We start from the raw sequence: 12,473 nt of genomic DNA on the forward strand, positions 1-12,473 counted from the left end.
CATCACCAATGGAGGCAGCATCCATTAAAGACTGGAGCATTTTTATTTCCTTCTTTGTCTTGTGAGGACATGACTTAGCAAAGTGTCCTTGTTTTCCACAAATGAAGCATTTGTTTGACTTGGTATGGGGTTTCCTCCTTTTGAAGTAACGATATTTTTGCTTGCTTCTTCTCCTTCTGAATGCTTTCTGATGAAATGTATTGGTTGATGATCGCCAATGCGTCTTTTTCTTTGGCTTGCATTCACACATACTTGACTCTTTGCACTTAATTTTCAGATGGGATTTGCTGCATGCTCCTTTGAGTTTGCCTGAGTTTTTGTTAAGCTGTTTGAACATTTGTTGTTGTTCACACAACTTGTCCAAGGCAGCTAGGGCTAACTGGTATATTTCTCCAATGGTTGTGGTAGCCACTTCTTTGCGAAGAGTCATCATCATTCGCTGTATTTCAGGCTGAAGCTCATCTGGCAAGGATGCTATAAAGACTTGCTTAAGTGGCGGATTATTATTTCCTCCAAGAGGATAATATTTAGCAGCCATCTTTTTGTAGTGTTTTTCCAAGTCTTTTCTGTTGAGGGAACAGCACTTCATCTCAAAGTATTCTTGAGAATTTCTTTTTTGGATAATTGCAATGTCTCCTAGAAATTCTTGATGTATTATCCCCAGAAATTGTGAAGAGGTACCATTGATGAGCTGGAGTCTTTCATACTCAGAAAGGTTAGTTGCCCATTCTCGGAGATTGCCAGTCATCCGATTTATGAAATCTGCAAGGACTTGTCTGCTTGTGAGATTTAGGTTGGCCATGTTGGTCTGAATCCACGCACTAAATTCATTCAACCTTTCTCTGTACCTTGCTGGTGGGACATCATCAAAAGTGAACCATTTGTTGGGAGTTTTAACTTCAATTGGGCTTATATAATCGTGATTTGCTGAAGTTTCTGGTTCATCTCTTTCAGAAGTTATCTCTTCCTCCTCTTCTTCTACAGGGTTGACCATGGCTATTGCTGAAAGATCTGCTTCATAGTCTCCTTCAGACTCCTCATCTTCTTGTTCACTGGTCTCAGTAGTCTCATCTTCTGATTCTCCAGTAATCTCTTCACTGGGTGATTGAGTATCCAGAGTAAGGGTATAAATTGATCGTCCTGGAGCAGGCGACCCTTCTTTGATGCCCTTATCTTTCATAGGGACATTGGAAGATGTCTCATCTCTAAAAAAGTTTCCTGGCTTCCAAGGAGGATGAGGTCTAGATTGGAGGGATGGCTGAGGTTGTTGTGGCCTAGGCAAGGACGAATGATGCCGTCCTTGAGGAGAAATAGATCTTTTAGTGTTTGCTTGCCTGGCCAAATGGTAGGTGGATTTGAAGATGGAGTCATAATCTGGGGTTTCTGGTGGTGAATATGTGGAAGGGAATAAGACAGGTGAATATGAGGGGTATGGTTTGGCATACATGGATAATGGGTCTATGGACAGCGTCTGGGGTACAGTCGTTTTGCTTTTGTCCATCTCAATTTGTCGAAGTTGAGCCTTGACTTGATCCAATTCTCTGTTCTTCTTTTGGAATTCTGGGCCAAAGTAGCGATTGTCAATGTAGGCCTTGAGTTCTTGATCAAGTTGAAAAGCTTGTGCAGAAAGTCGATCTTTGAGTTCAGCCACTTGTTCTGCCATAGAACTTAATTGTACTGAGAGACCCTCAGTTTTCTCTACAAGAGTATCAAGAGTGTGATCTATCCGGAGCAGTACTTTATTTTGGCTGACTGCATTATCTGTATGCCAATTGAGCACCTCTTCTTGAGGAGTTGTTGCTTGATGTCCATGTGGAGTGATTCCTTGAGGTATCACATAAGGTCTCCTTGTGATTTTCTTTTCATCAGTTTGGGTCACTAAAGGTGGGAATTCTTCCTCATAAGATCTGAGGGTGGCGATACATGGGATTGTATCGACTGGCTGAAAAGGATAATCTGCGAAGCTTTTCCTAGACAGTTTTGTCCTCTTGATCATTGGTTTCTTTCTGAGCATTGGAGATGATTCAGCATCATCAGGAGGCTCAGGTCTTTTATAGGAGCATGGGGCTTGTAACGACTTTTTCTTCTTTTTCTTGTTCCTCCGTCTTCTAGTATAATCTTCATCATCAGTGTCACTCCATTGATTAGCACAGTCACAGTCAGAATCACACATAGAGGGATCAACATCCCAAATGAAGTGGCCATTTACGTGAGAGACGTAAACAGGTTTTCCATTCTCATAGAAATGCACTGGTGGATCATTTTGATCATGAGTTGTTTGCACCTGAACAGGAGAGATCATATTGATCCTTCTGAAGGATGATCTTCGCAGTGAAATTTGTTTGGTCATTCCAGGTTTCTGAAAGACAGTCGTCACTGTACCATCACTATTATGGGTAATAGTTGGAGGTGCTGTAGTATGAACATCAACCTGTTCTTTTGGGAAAGCTTTCTCATAATCAGTAATCCATTCCAACGGAATGATAGAAGAAAGTTCTTCAGTAGTGATCATCCTTGGAATATTTACTATTGCAGGTCCTCCAGCACTGTCTGTGAACATGAATAGGGCTTCTCCAGTAGTGTTTGGGAGATTAAGATCAAGAGCATGATCTTGGACTCTGTAGAGGACTTGGTGATGTAAGGTGGCCTGTTCAGCATTAGAGTCTTGAATTACTCCTACCAATTGTATTTGGATTTTCAGCCTTTGACTTATCGTAGGATCTGATAATCTCATGGTGAAATTAGGAGCTATAGTAAGAATGACACTTCCATTTGAGAGTGTTGTTACTAATGCTCCGATCAAGGCATGTTGGTATTCTTTGAAAGTAGTATCTAAAAGAGCAACTTTGGCTGTTACCGGAAGAGATCTCCTTCCATGAAGGGTAAGAATGAGCCTGACTGCCCCTAGATGCATATGAGTGTAGCCTTGGTTTTGGTAGTTTTCGATGAGTTCTTGTGGGATTTCTAAGGTTATGTATTGTTCAGCAGTAGTGGCTTTTAAACCACACTGTTGGAGATTAGAGGACTGGATGACTTCTTTGGGAGGAGGAGAAGGGTTTCTATGGATGAGATGGCGAATAGAAATGAGGGTTGATTTCTTTTGTCTGTGGTAGAAAGAGTAAGGACTTATGAGAGGGTATTCAGTGGCCGGGGTACGTGAGTCTTCTGGAACATGAGTGAATTCTACCAACTGATCAATTTTATTTCCAAGAGTTTTCTTTAAACTGGAGGGTAATCGGTCTATGCTCAGAGGGGTAGAGTGATGTATAGGTTGAGAAGAGCTTGATGAGTCTGTGATATTCATGATTATATTTAGTGATTCTCTCTTACTTGCTTTTACTAGTAATACCTTCTTCTTCCTCTTATCAACCTGAGGCTCTGATACCACAGGGGTGGATCTCCAGTACTTCAGGATGACAATGAGATAATGCATCATTTGCTTTTTTTAGAGATGAGACATCTTCCAATGTCCCTATGAAAGATAAGGGCATCAAAGAAGGGTCGCCTGCTCCAGGACGATCAATTTATACCCTTACTCTGGATACTCAATCACCCAGTGAAGAGATTACTGGAGAATCAGAAGATGAGACTACTGAGACCAGTGAACAAGAAGATGAGGAGTCTGAAGGAGACTATGAAGCAGATCTTTCAGCAATAGCCATGGTCAACCCTGTAGAAGAAGAGGAGGAAGAGATAACTTCTGAAAGAGATGAACCAGAAACTTCAGCAAATCACGATTATATAAGCCCAATTGAAGTTAAAACTCCCAACAAATGGTTCACTTTTGATGATGTCCCACCAGCAAGGTACAGAGAAAGGTTGAATGAATTTAGTGCGTGGATTCAGACCAACATGGCCAACCCAAATCTCACAAGCAGACAAGTCCTTGCAGATTTCATAAATCGGATGACTGGCAATCTCCGAGAATGGGCAACTAACCTTTCTGAGTATGAAAGACTCCAGCTCATCAATGGTACCTCTTCACAATTTCTGGGGATAATACATCAAGAATTTCTAGGAGACATTGCAATTATCCAAAAAAGAAATTCTCAAGAATACTTTGAGATGAAGTGTTGTTCCCTCAACAGAAAAGACTTGGAAAAACACTACAAAAAGATGGCTGCTAAATATTATCCTCTTGGAGGAAATAATAATCCGCCACTTAAGCAAGTCTTTATAGCATCCTTGCCAGATGAGCTTCAGCCTGAAATACAGCGAATGATGATGACTCTTCGCAAAGAAGTGGCTACCACAACCATTGGAGAAATATACCAGTTAGCCCTAGCTGCCTTGGACAAGTTGTGTGAACAACAACAAATGTTCAAACAGCTTAACAAAAACTCAGGCAAACTCAAAGGAGCATGCAGCAAATCCCATCTGAAAATTAAGTGCAAAGAGTCAAGTATGTGTGAATGCAAGCCAAAGAAAAAGACGCATTGGCGATCATCAACCAATACATTTCATCAGAAAGCATTCAGAAGGAGAAGAAGCAAGCAAAAATATCGTTACTTCAAAAGGAGGAAACCCCATACCAAGTCAAACAAATGCTTCATTTGTGGAAAACAAGGACACTTTGCTAAGTCATGTCCTCACAAGACAAAGAAGGAAATAAAAATGCTCCAGTCTTTAATGGATGCTGCCTCCATTGGTGATGAGGAAGATCTAGAGTCAGTACTTGAGGAACAGAGAAGCAAAGATGATGAAACTGAATACGTTTTCCAGGACTCTGACTCAGAAGAGAATAGTTCAGAAGAAGACCTCCCACCAAAAAGGTCTATCTTTATCATATCATCTATTGCTTCCATCACCACAAGAATTCCTAAAGGAACGAGTATGCCAGAAGAAGAACTTGGGTATCTCGGATCTTTAGGAGTAAAACAGATTGATGGTACTCCTAGACCTCATTTTGATCTAAAAGTCAAGACATCTGTCTATGATAAACCAATAAAGGCCGTTGCATTAATGGACACTGAATCTTGTGCTACTGTCGTAAAACCACATGTCTTACCAAAAGAAATGTGGGCACCTTTTTCCAAGAAATTCGCAGCAGCTAACAGTGAAGTCTTCACCATCAATCTCATCTCCAAAAAACCAGTTGGACTGGAGATATTTGCAGGCCAGACCACTTGGCTTAGAGTGCTGGGAAGCTACCTCCCTGACAAAGATGTTTTGTTCGGATTCGATGCCTTCTTCCGAACTCATGGGCTACATATCAAACCCACTGGTCTGAGTTACAAAGGGCAGTTTTTGCCTTTTACAGGGATACAAAGTATCCTTGAAATCCAAGAAGCTCCAGAAGAATATAAGGAGATCCAGCAGCTACTCCTCAGTGCTTGCTGTGATAGTCATGATCAATTCAACCACCCTGCTCCTTTATGGAAAAATCCAGAATTTTATGTCCGACTTCCCTTCAAAAAGAATGAAGACATCAACCCTACAAAGGCCACGCATTCAGGAATGAACCCTGAAGATCTTAAGTTGGCAAGAGCTGAATGTGCAGCCCTTCTTGTTCAAGGACTCATTGAACCAACCAACTCCAACTGGGCATGTCAAGCATTCTATGTTGAAAAAAGAGCTGAGCAAAATAGAGGGAAAAAGAGACTTGTCATTGATTATAAGCCACTTAATGTCTTCTTACAAGACGACAAGTTTCCTCTACCAAGAATCTCAGTTATTACACAAAGATTAAGTGGAGCAAAAATATTCAGCAAGTTTGACTTGAAAGCTGGATTTTGGCAAATTGGGCTCCATCCTGAAGATAGGTATAAAACAGCGTTCTGTATACCTGAAGCCCAATACCAATGGACAGTAATGCCATTTGGACTCAAAGTAGCCCCCTCTCTCTTCCAAAAAGCAATGACCAAAATCTTTGAGCCCATACTACACTCCACACTCATCTACATTGATGACATCTTACTGTTCTCAAAAGACAGCGAAGCCCACAAGGCACTCCTGGCCCAATTTACTCAGATCATCAAAGACCAGGGAATCATGCTATCAGCAAAAAAGAGCTCTATTGCTAAGACAAAAATTGAATTCCTTGGGATGATTTTCGAAAATGGATTTTTCCAACCAGGGGATCACCTTGCCAAAGAATTAATCCATTTTCCTGATGAAAACTTGACAGTCAAACAAGTCCAACAATTCTTGGGAATCGTCAACTACATCAGAGACTTTATCCTAGATGTGACCAGACACACCAGCCAGCTGTCAAAACTCCTAAAAAAGAAGCCCCCACCATGGGGACCTGAGCAAACCACAGCTGTCAAAACCCTGAAGAAGATAGCACAAGACCCCCCACCTTTAAAGATTCCCAGCACAGGAAAAAGAATATTGCAGACAGATGCTAGTGATGAATTCTGGGGAGCTGTGCTACTTGAAGAGATTGATGGGACAAGACACTATTGCGCGCATGCTAGTGGACAGTTCAAAGAATCTGAAAAACATTACCATGCCACTTACAAAGAGATTCTTGCTGTCAAAAGAGGGATAGAAAAATTCAATTTCCACCTCAGTTCTTATCATTTCACTGTGGAAATGGATAACACCTCTTTCCCATCAATGCTAGAAATCAAGAAAAAAATCCTGCCAGACTCTCGATTGCTAAGATGGAAGGACTGGTTCTCTCGCTATAAATTCGAGGTAAGACACATCAAAGGACATCAAAACACACTTGCAGATTTCCTATCCAGGCCAACCAAAGAACCACCCCCCAAACCAGTAGAATCACTTCCTAAACCAATCCATTACATTTACACCATGAGCACCTACAACCCTTCATACACCATTCCATTTCCTGATTGTCCACCCCACAATAACCCATACAGAAGAAAAATTGGCCCTTTTCCTTTCAAAGCAAGACCCCAGACAGTGTTTCAAATAGTCTGTCTAGCCAGGCAAACTTTGTTCTATTGGTTACACCAACTCCTTACCATAACCCAAATACATCCAAATCCAAAGTACTTTGATGTGGATACCCCTTTTTGCACTATACCAATAATCCAAGGACCTATACCAGAGGAAATGATGTGGTATATCTGGGTTCTGTCTTCCCTATATCCATGTGCTATCATAATACCACTCTTCCCAGTATATCATATTCTGTGTAACAGTACTCAAGCCCAGTCTCATCTAGTCAAGTTATTTGCTATGTATGCACCACTTGGGGCATGGAGAGGAATGTTATATAACATGATCGAGCAGCACCAATTATGGGATAAACCCTCCAGGACAAAACGAAAATTCTGTTGTTTTGTCACCCTTCAGAGAGATTACTTTGCTGGATGTAAAGCCCATAATGAGAAGACACATACCAAGAACAAGGTCGATATTGTTGGATATTCTACCATATGGCCCACAGATGAAAAAACAGTCCTAAATGCCTTGGCCAAATACCTTTGTCAACTTTGGCAACCTGGACTATATGGAGAAAAAGATGTAGTTGAAGGACTCCCATTTCAATCAGATGTACCACCAATAACTCTCCAAGAGTTTCAGTCCAGATTCATAACTTCAGGGATAATCAACCAGTTTGGACAATACTCCTTTTATGCTCCAACAGACCTACCCAGTACGTCCACACAAGCTCCAAGCAGATATTCTGGAGAAGATCTGAATTCTGAAGATCCAGGTGGAAGAGTGTATGCTTTACCACCAAGCCCAACTAGAATTGATGCAGGAATACCCGATGATGCTGAAGGCCCAAAATCAGACCCATATGACCCATATCTGCAAGATGCCCAAGATCCAAATGAAGAAAACACTGAAGACCCGTTTCTCTACCTCCAAGACCCAGATACGGATTTCAGAGCTGTCAATCTAGCTTCTGATTCATCCTTCTCAGACGGTGATGGGACCCTACCAGAAGACTATTTCAAACCGTCTCTTTATTAGAACACTGTTGTTCCCACTATGTATAATTATGAGTGTGCTAGAATAAAGTGACCTCAGTCACATGCTTAGAAAATGCCAAAAAAGATAAGGCTTATCCTTATCCTCCAGGTGGCATTGTATGATAGGCTTGTTTAGATTTCGCTTCTATCTAGAGGCCTCTATATAAGGAGGTGCTCACCCCAGTTGTAATCAGATCTCAAGAAACATTGTAATATATCCACTTTTCCTATCTCTCAATATGTTCTAAGTTCTCTTTCTCTCTCTGAAAGCTTAGCTAGTATTATTTCCTTCTTCCTCAATCCAGTGCCATAACAGTATGCTCTGAGCTTGCCTCTTTTAAGAGGATCCTGCTCATCAGAAAATGGCATGGACCAGATCCATGGGAATTTCTCATAGTGGAAAAGGGACTCAATGTTATAATGCTAAGTTTTGCTCGGACCCTTTGATCTCACTCGTTATAATAGTTAAAAAGAGTGATTGGGATAAGCAAATGATGCATTATCTCATTGTCATCCTGAAGTACTGGAGATCCACCCCTGTGGTATCAGAGCCAGAAGATGAGACTACTGAGACCAGTGAACAAGAAGATGAGGAGTCTGAAGGAGACTATGAAGCAGATCTTTCAGCAATAGCCATGGTCAACCCTGTAGAAGAAGAGGAGGAAGAGATAACTTCTGAAAGAGATGAACCAGAAACTTCAGCAAATCACGATTATATAAGCCCAATTGAAGTTAAAACTCCCAACAAATGGTTCACTTTTGATGATGTCCCACCAGCAAGGTACAGAGAAAGGTTGAATGAATTTAGTGCGTGGATTCAGACCAACATGGCCAACCCAAATCTCACAAGCAGACAAGTCCTTGCAGATTTCATAAATCGGATGACTGGCAATCTCCGAGAATGGGCAACTAACCTTTCTGAGTATGAAAGACTCCAGCTCATCAATGGTACCTCTTCACAATTTCTGGGGATAATACATCAAGAATTTCTAGGAGACATTGCAATTATCCAAAAAAGAAATTCTCAAGAATACTTTGAGATGAAGTGCTGTTCCCTCAACAGAAAAGACTTGGAAAAACACTACAAAAAGATGGCTGCTAAATATTATCCTCTTGGAGGAAATAATAATCCGCCACTTAAGCAAGTCTTTATAGCATCCTTGCCAGATGAGCTTCAGCCTGAAATACAGCGAATGATGATGACTCTTCGCAAAGAAGTGGCTACCACAACCATTGGAGAAATATACCAGTTAGCCCTAGCTGCCTTGGACAAGTTGTGTGAACAACAACAAATGTTCAAACAGCTTAACAAAAACTCAGGCAAACTCAAAGGAGCATGCAGCAAATCCCATCTGAAAATTAAGTGCAAAGAGTCAAGTATGTGTGAATGCAAGCCAAAGAAAAAGACGCATTGGCGATCATCAACCAATACATTTCATCAGAAAGCATTCAGAAGGAGAAGAAGCAAGCAAAAATATCGTTACTTCAAAAGGAGGAAACCCCATACCAAGTCAAACAAATGCTTTATTTGTGGAAAACAAGGACACTTTGCTAAGTCATGTCCTCACAAGACAAAGAAGGAAATAAAAATGCTCCAGTCTTTAATGGATGCTGCCTCCATTGGTGATGAGGAAGATCTAGAGTCAGTACTTGAGGAACAGAGAAGCAAAGATGATGAAACTGAATACGTTTTCCAGGACTCTGACTCAGAAGAGAATAGTTCAGAAGAAGACCTCCCACCAAAAAGGTCTATCTTTATCATATCATCTATTGCTTCCATCACCACAAGAATTCCTAAAGGAACGAGTATGCCAGAAGAAGAACTTGGGTATCTCGGATCTTTAGGAGTAAAACAGATTGATGGTACTCCTAGACCTCATTTTGATCTAAAAGTCAAGACATCTGTCTATGATAAACCAATAAAGGCCATTGCATTAATGGACACTGGATCTTGTGCTACTGTCGTAAAACCACATGTCTTACCAAAAGAAATGTGGGCACCTTTTTCCAAGAAATTCGCAGCAGCTAACAGTGAAGTCTTCACCATCAATCTCATCTCCAAAAAACCAGTTGGACTGGAGATATTTGCAGGCCAGACCACTTGGCTTAGAGTGCTGGGAAGCTACCTCCCTGACAAAGATGTTTTGTTCGGATTCGATGCCTTCTTCCGAACTCATGGGCTACATATCAAACCCACTGGTCTGAGTTACAAAGGGCAGTTTTTGCCTTTTACAGGGATACAAAGTATCCTTGAAATCCAAGAAGCTCCAGAAGAATATAAGGAGATCCAGCAGCTACTCCTCAGTGCTTGCTGTGATAGTCATGATCAATTCAACCACCCTGCTCCTTTATGGAAAAATCCAGAATTTTATGTCCGACTTCCCTTCAAAAAGAATGAAGACATCAACCCTACAAAGGCCACGCATTCAGGAATGAACCCTGAAGATCTTAAGTTGGCAAGAGCTGAATGTGCAGCCCTTCTTGTTCAAGGACTCATTGAACCAACCAACTCCAACTGGGCATGTCAAGCATTCTATGTTGAAAAAAGAGCTGAGCAAAATAGAGGGAAAAAGAGACTTGTCATTGATTATAAGCCACTTAATGTCTTCTTACAAGACGACAAGTTTCCTCTACCAAGAATCTCAGTTATTACACAAAGATTAAGTGGAGCAAAAATATTCAGCAAGTTTGACTTGAAAGCTGGATTTTGGCAAATTGGGCTCCATCCTGAAGATAGGTATAAAACAGCGTTCTGTATACCTGAAGCCCAATACCAATGGACAGTAATGCCATTTGGACTCAAAGTAGCCCCCTCTCTCTTCCAAAAAGCAATGACCAAAATCTTTGAGCCCATACTACACTCCACACTCATCTACATTGATGACATCTTACTGTTCTCAAAAGACAGCGAAGCCCACAAGGCACTCCTGGCCCAATTTACTCAGATCATCAAAGACCAGGGAATCATGCTATCAGCAAAAAAGAGCTCTATTGCTAAGACAAAAATTGAATTCCTTGGGATGATTTTCGAAAATGGATTTTTCCAACCAGGGGATCACCTTGCCAAAGAATTAATCCATTTTCCTGATGAAAACTTGACAGTCAAACAAGTCCAACAATTCTTGGGAATCGTCAACTACATCAGAGACTTTATCCCAGATGTGACCAGACACACCAGCCAGCTGTCAAAACTCCTAAAAAAGAAGCCCCCACCATGGGGACCTGAGCAAACCACAGCTGTCAAAACCTTGAAGAAGATAGCACAAGACCCCCCACCTTTAAAGATTCCCAGCACAGGAAAAAGAATATTGCAGACAGATGCTAGTGATAAATTCTGGGGAGCTGTGCTACTTGAAGAGATTGATGGGACAAGACACTATTGCGCGCATGCTAGTGGACAGTTCAAAGAATCTGAAAAACATTACCATGCCACTTACAAAGAGATTCTTGCTGTCAAAAGAGGGATAGAAAAATTCAATTTCCACCTCAGTTCTTATCATTTCACTGTGGAAATGGATAACACCTCTTTCCCATCAATGCTAGAAATCAAGAAAAAAATCCTGCCAGACTCTCAATTGCTAAGATGGAAGGACTGGTTCTCTCGCTATAAATTCGAGGTAAGACACATCAAAGGACATCAAAACACACTTGCAGATTTCCTATCCAGGCCAACCAAAGAACCACCCCCCAAACCAGTAGAATCACTTCCTAAACCAATCCATTACATTTACACCATGAGCACCTACAACCCTTCATACACCATTCCATTTCCTGATTGTCCACCCCACAATAACCCATACAGAAGAAAAATTGGCCCTTTTCCTTTCAAAGCAAGACCCCAGACAGTGTTTCAAATAGTCTGTCTAGCCAGGCAAACTTTGTTCTATTGGTTACACCAGCTCCTTACCATAACCCAAATACATCCAAATCCAAAGTACTTTGATGTGGATACCCCTTTTTGCACTATACCAATAATCCAAGGACCTATACCAGAGGAAATGATATAGTATATCTGGGCTCTGTCTTCCCTATATCCATGTGCTATCATAATACCACTCTTCCCAGTATATCACATTCTGTGTAACAGTACTCAAGCCCAGTCTCATCTAGTCAAGTTATTTGCTATGTATGCACCACTTGGGGCATGGAGAGGAATGTTATATAACATGATCGAGCAGCACCAATTATGGGATAAACCCTCCAGGACAAAACGAAAATTCTGTTGTTTTGTCACCCTTCAGAGAGATTACTTTGCTGGATGTAAAGCCCATAATGAGAAGACACATACCAAGAACAAGGTCGATATTGTTGGATATTCTACCATATGGCCCACAGATGAAAAAACAGTCCTAAATGCCTTGGCCAAATACCTTTGTCAACTTTGGCAACCTGGACTATATGGAGAAAAAGATGTAGTTGAAGGACTCCCATTTCAATCAGATGTACCACCAATAACTCTCCAAGAGTTTCAGTCCAGATTCATAACTTCAGGGATAATCAACCAGTTTGGACAATACTCCTTTTATGCTCCAACAGACCTACCCAGTACGTCCACACAAGCTCCAAGCAGATATTCTGGAG

Source organism: Arachis hypogaea, chromosome 18 (genome assembly GCF_003086295.3).
Source record: "Arachis hypogaea cultivar Tifrunner chromosome 18, arahy.Tifrunner.gnm2.J5K5, whole genome shotgun sequence".
Classification (NCBI taxonomy): domain Eukaryota; kingdom Viridiplantae; phylum Streptophyta; class Magnoliopsida; order Fabales; family Fabaceae; genus Arachis; species Arachis hypogaea.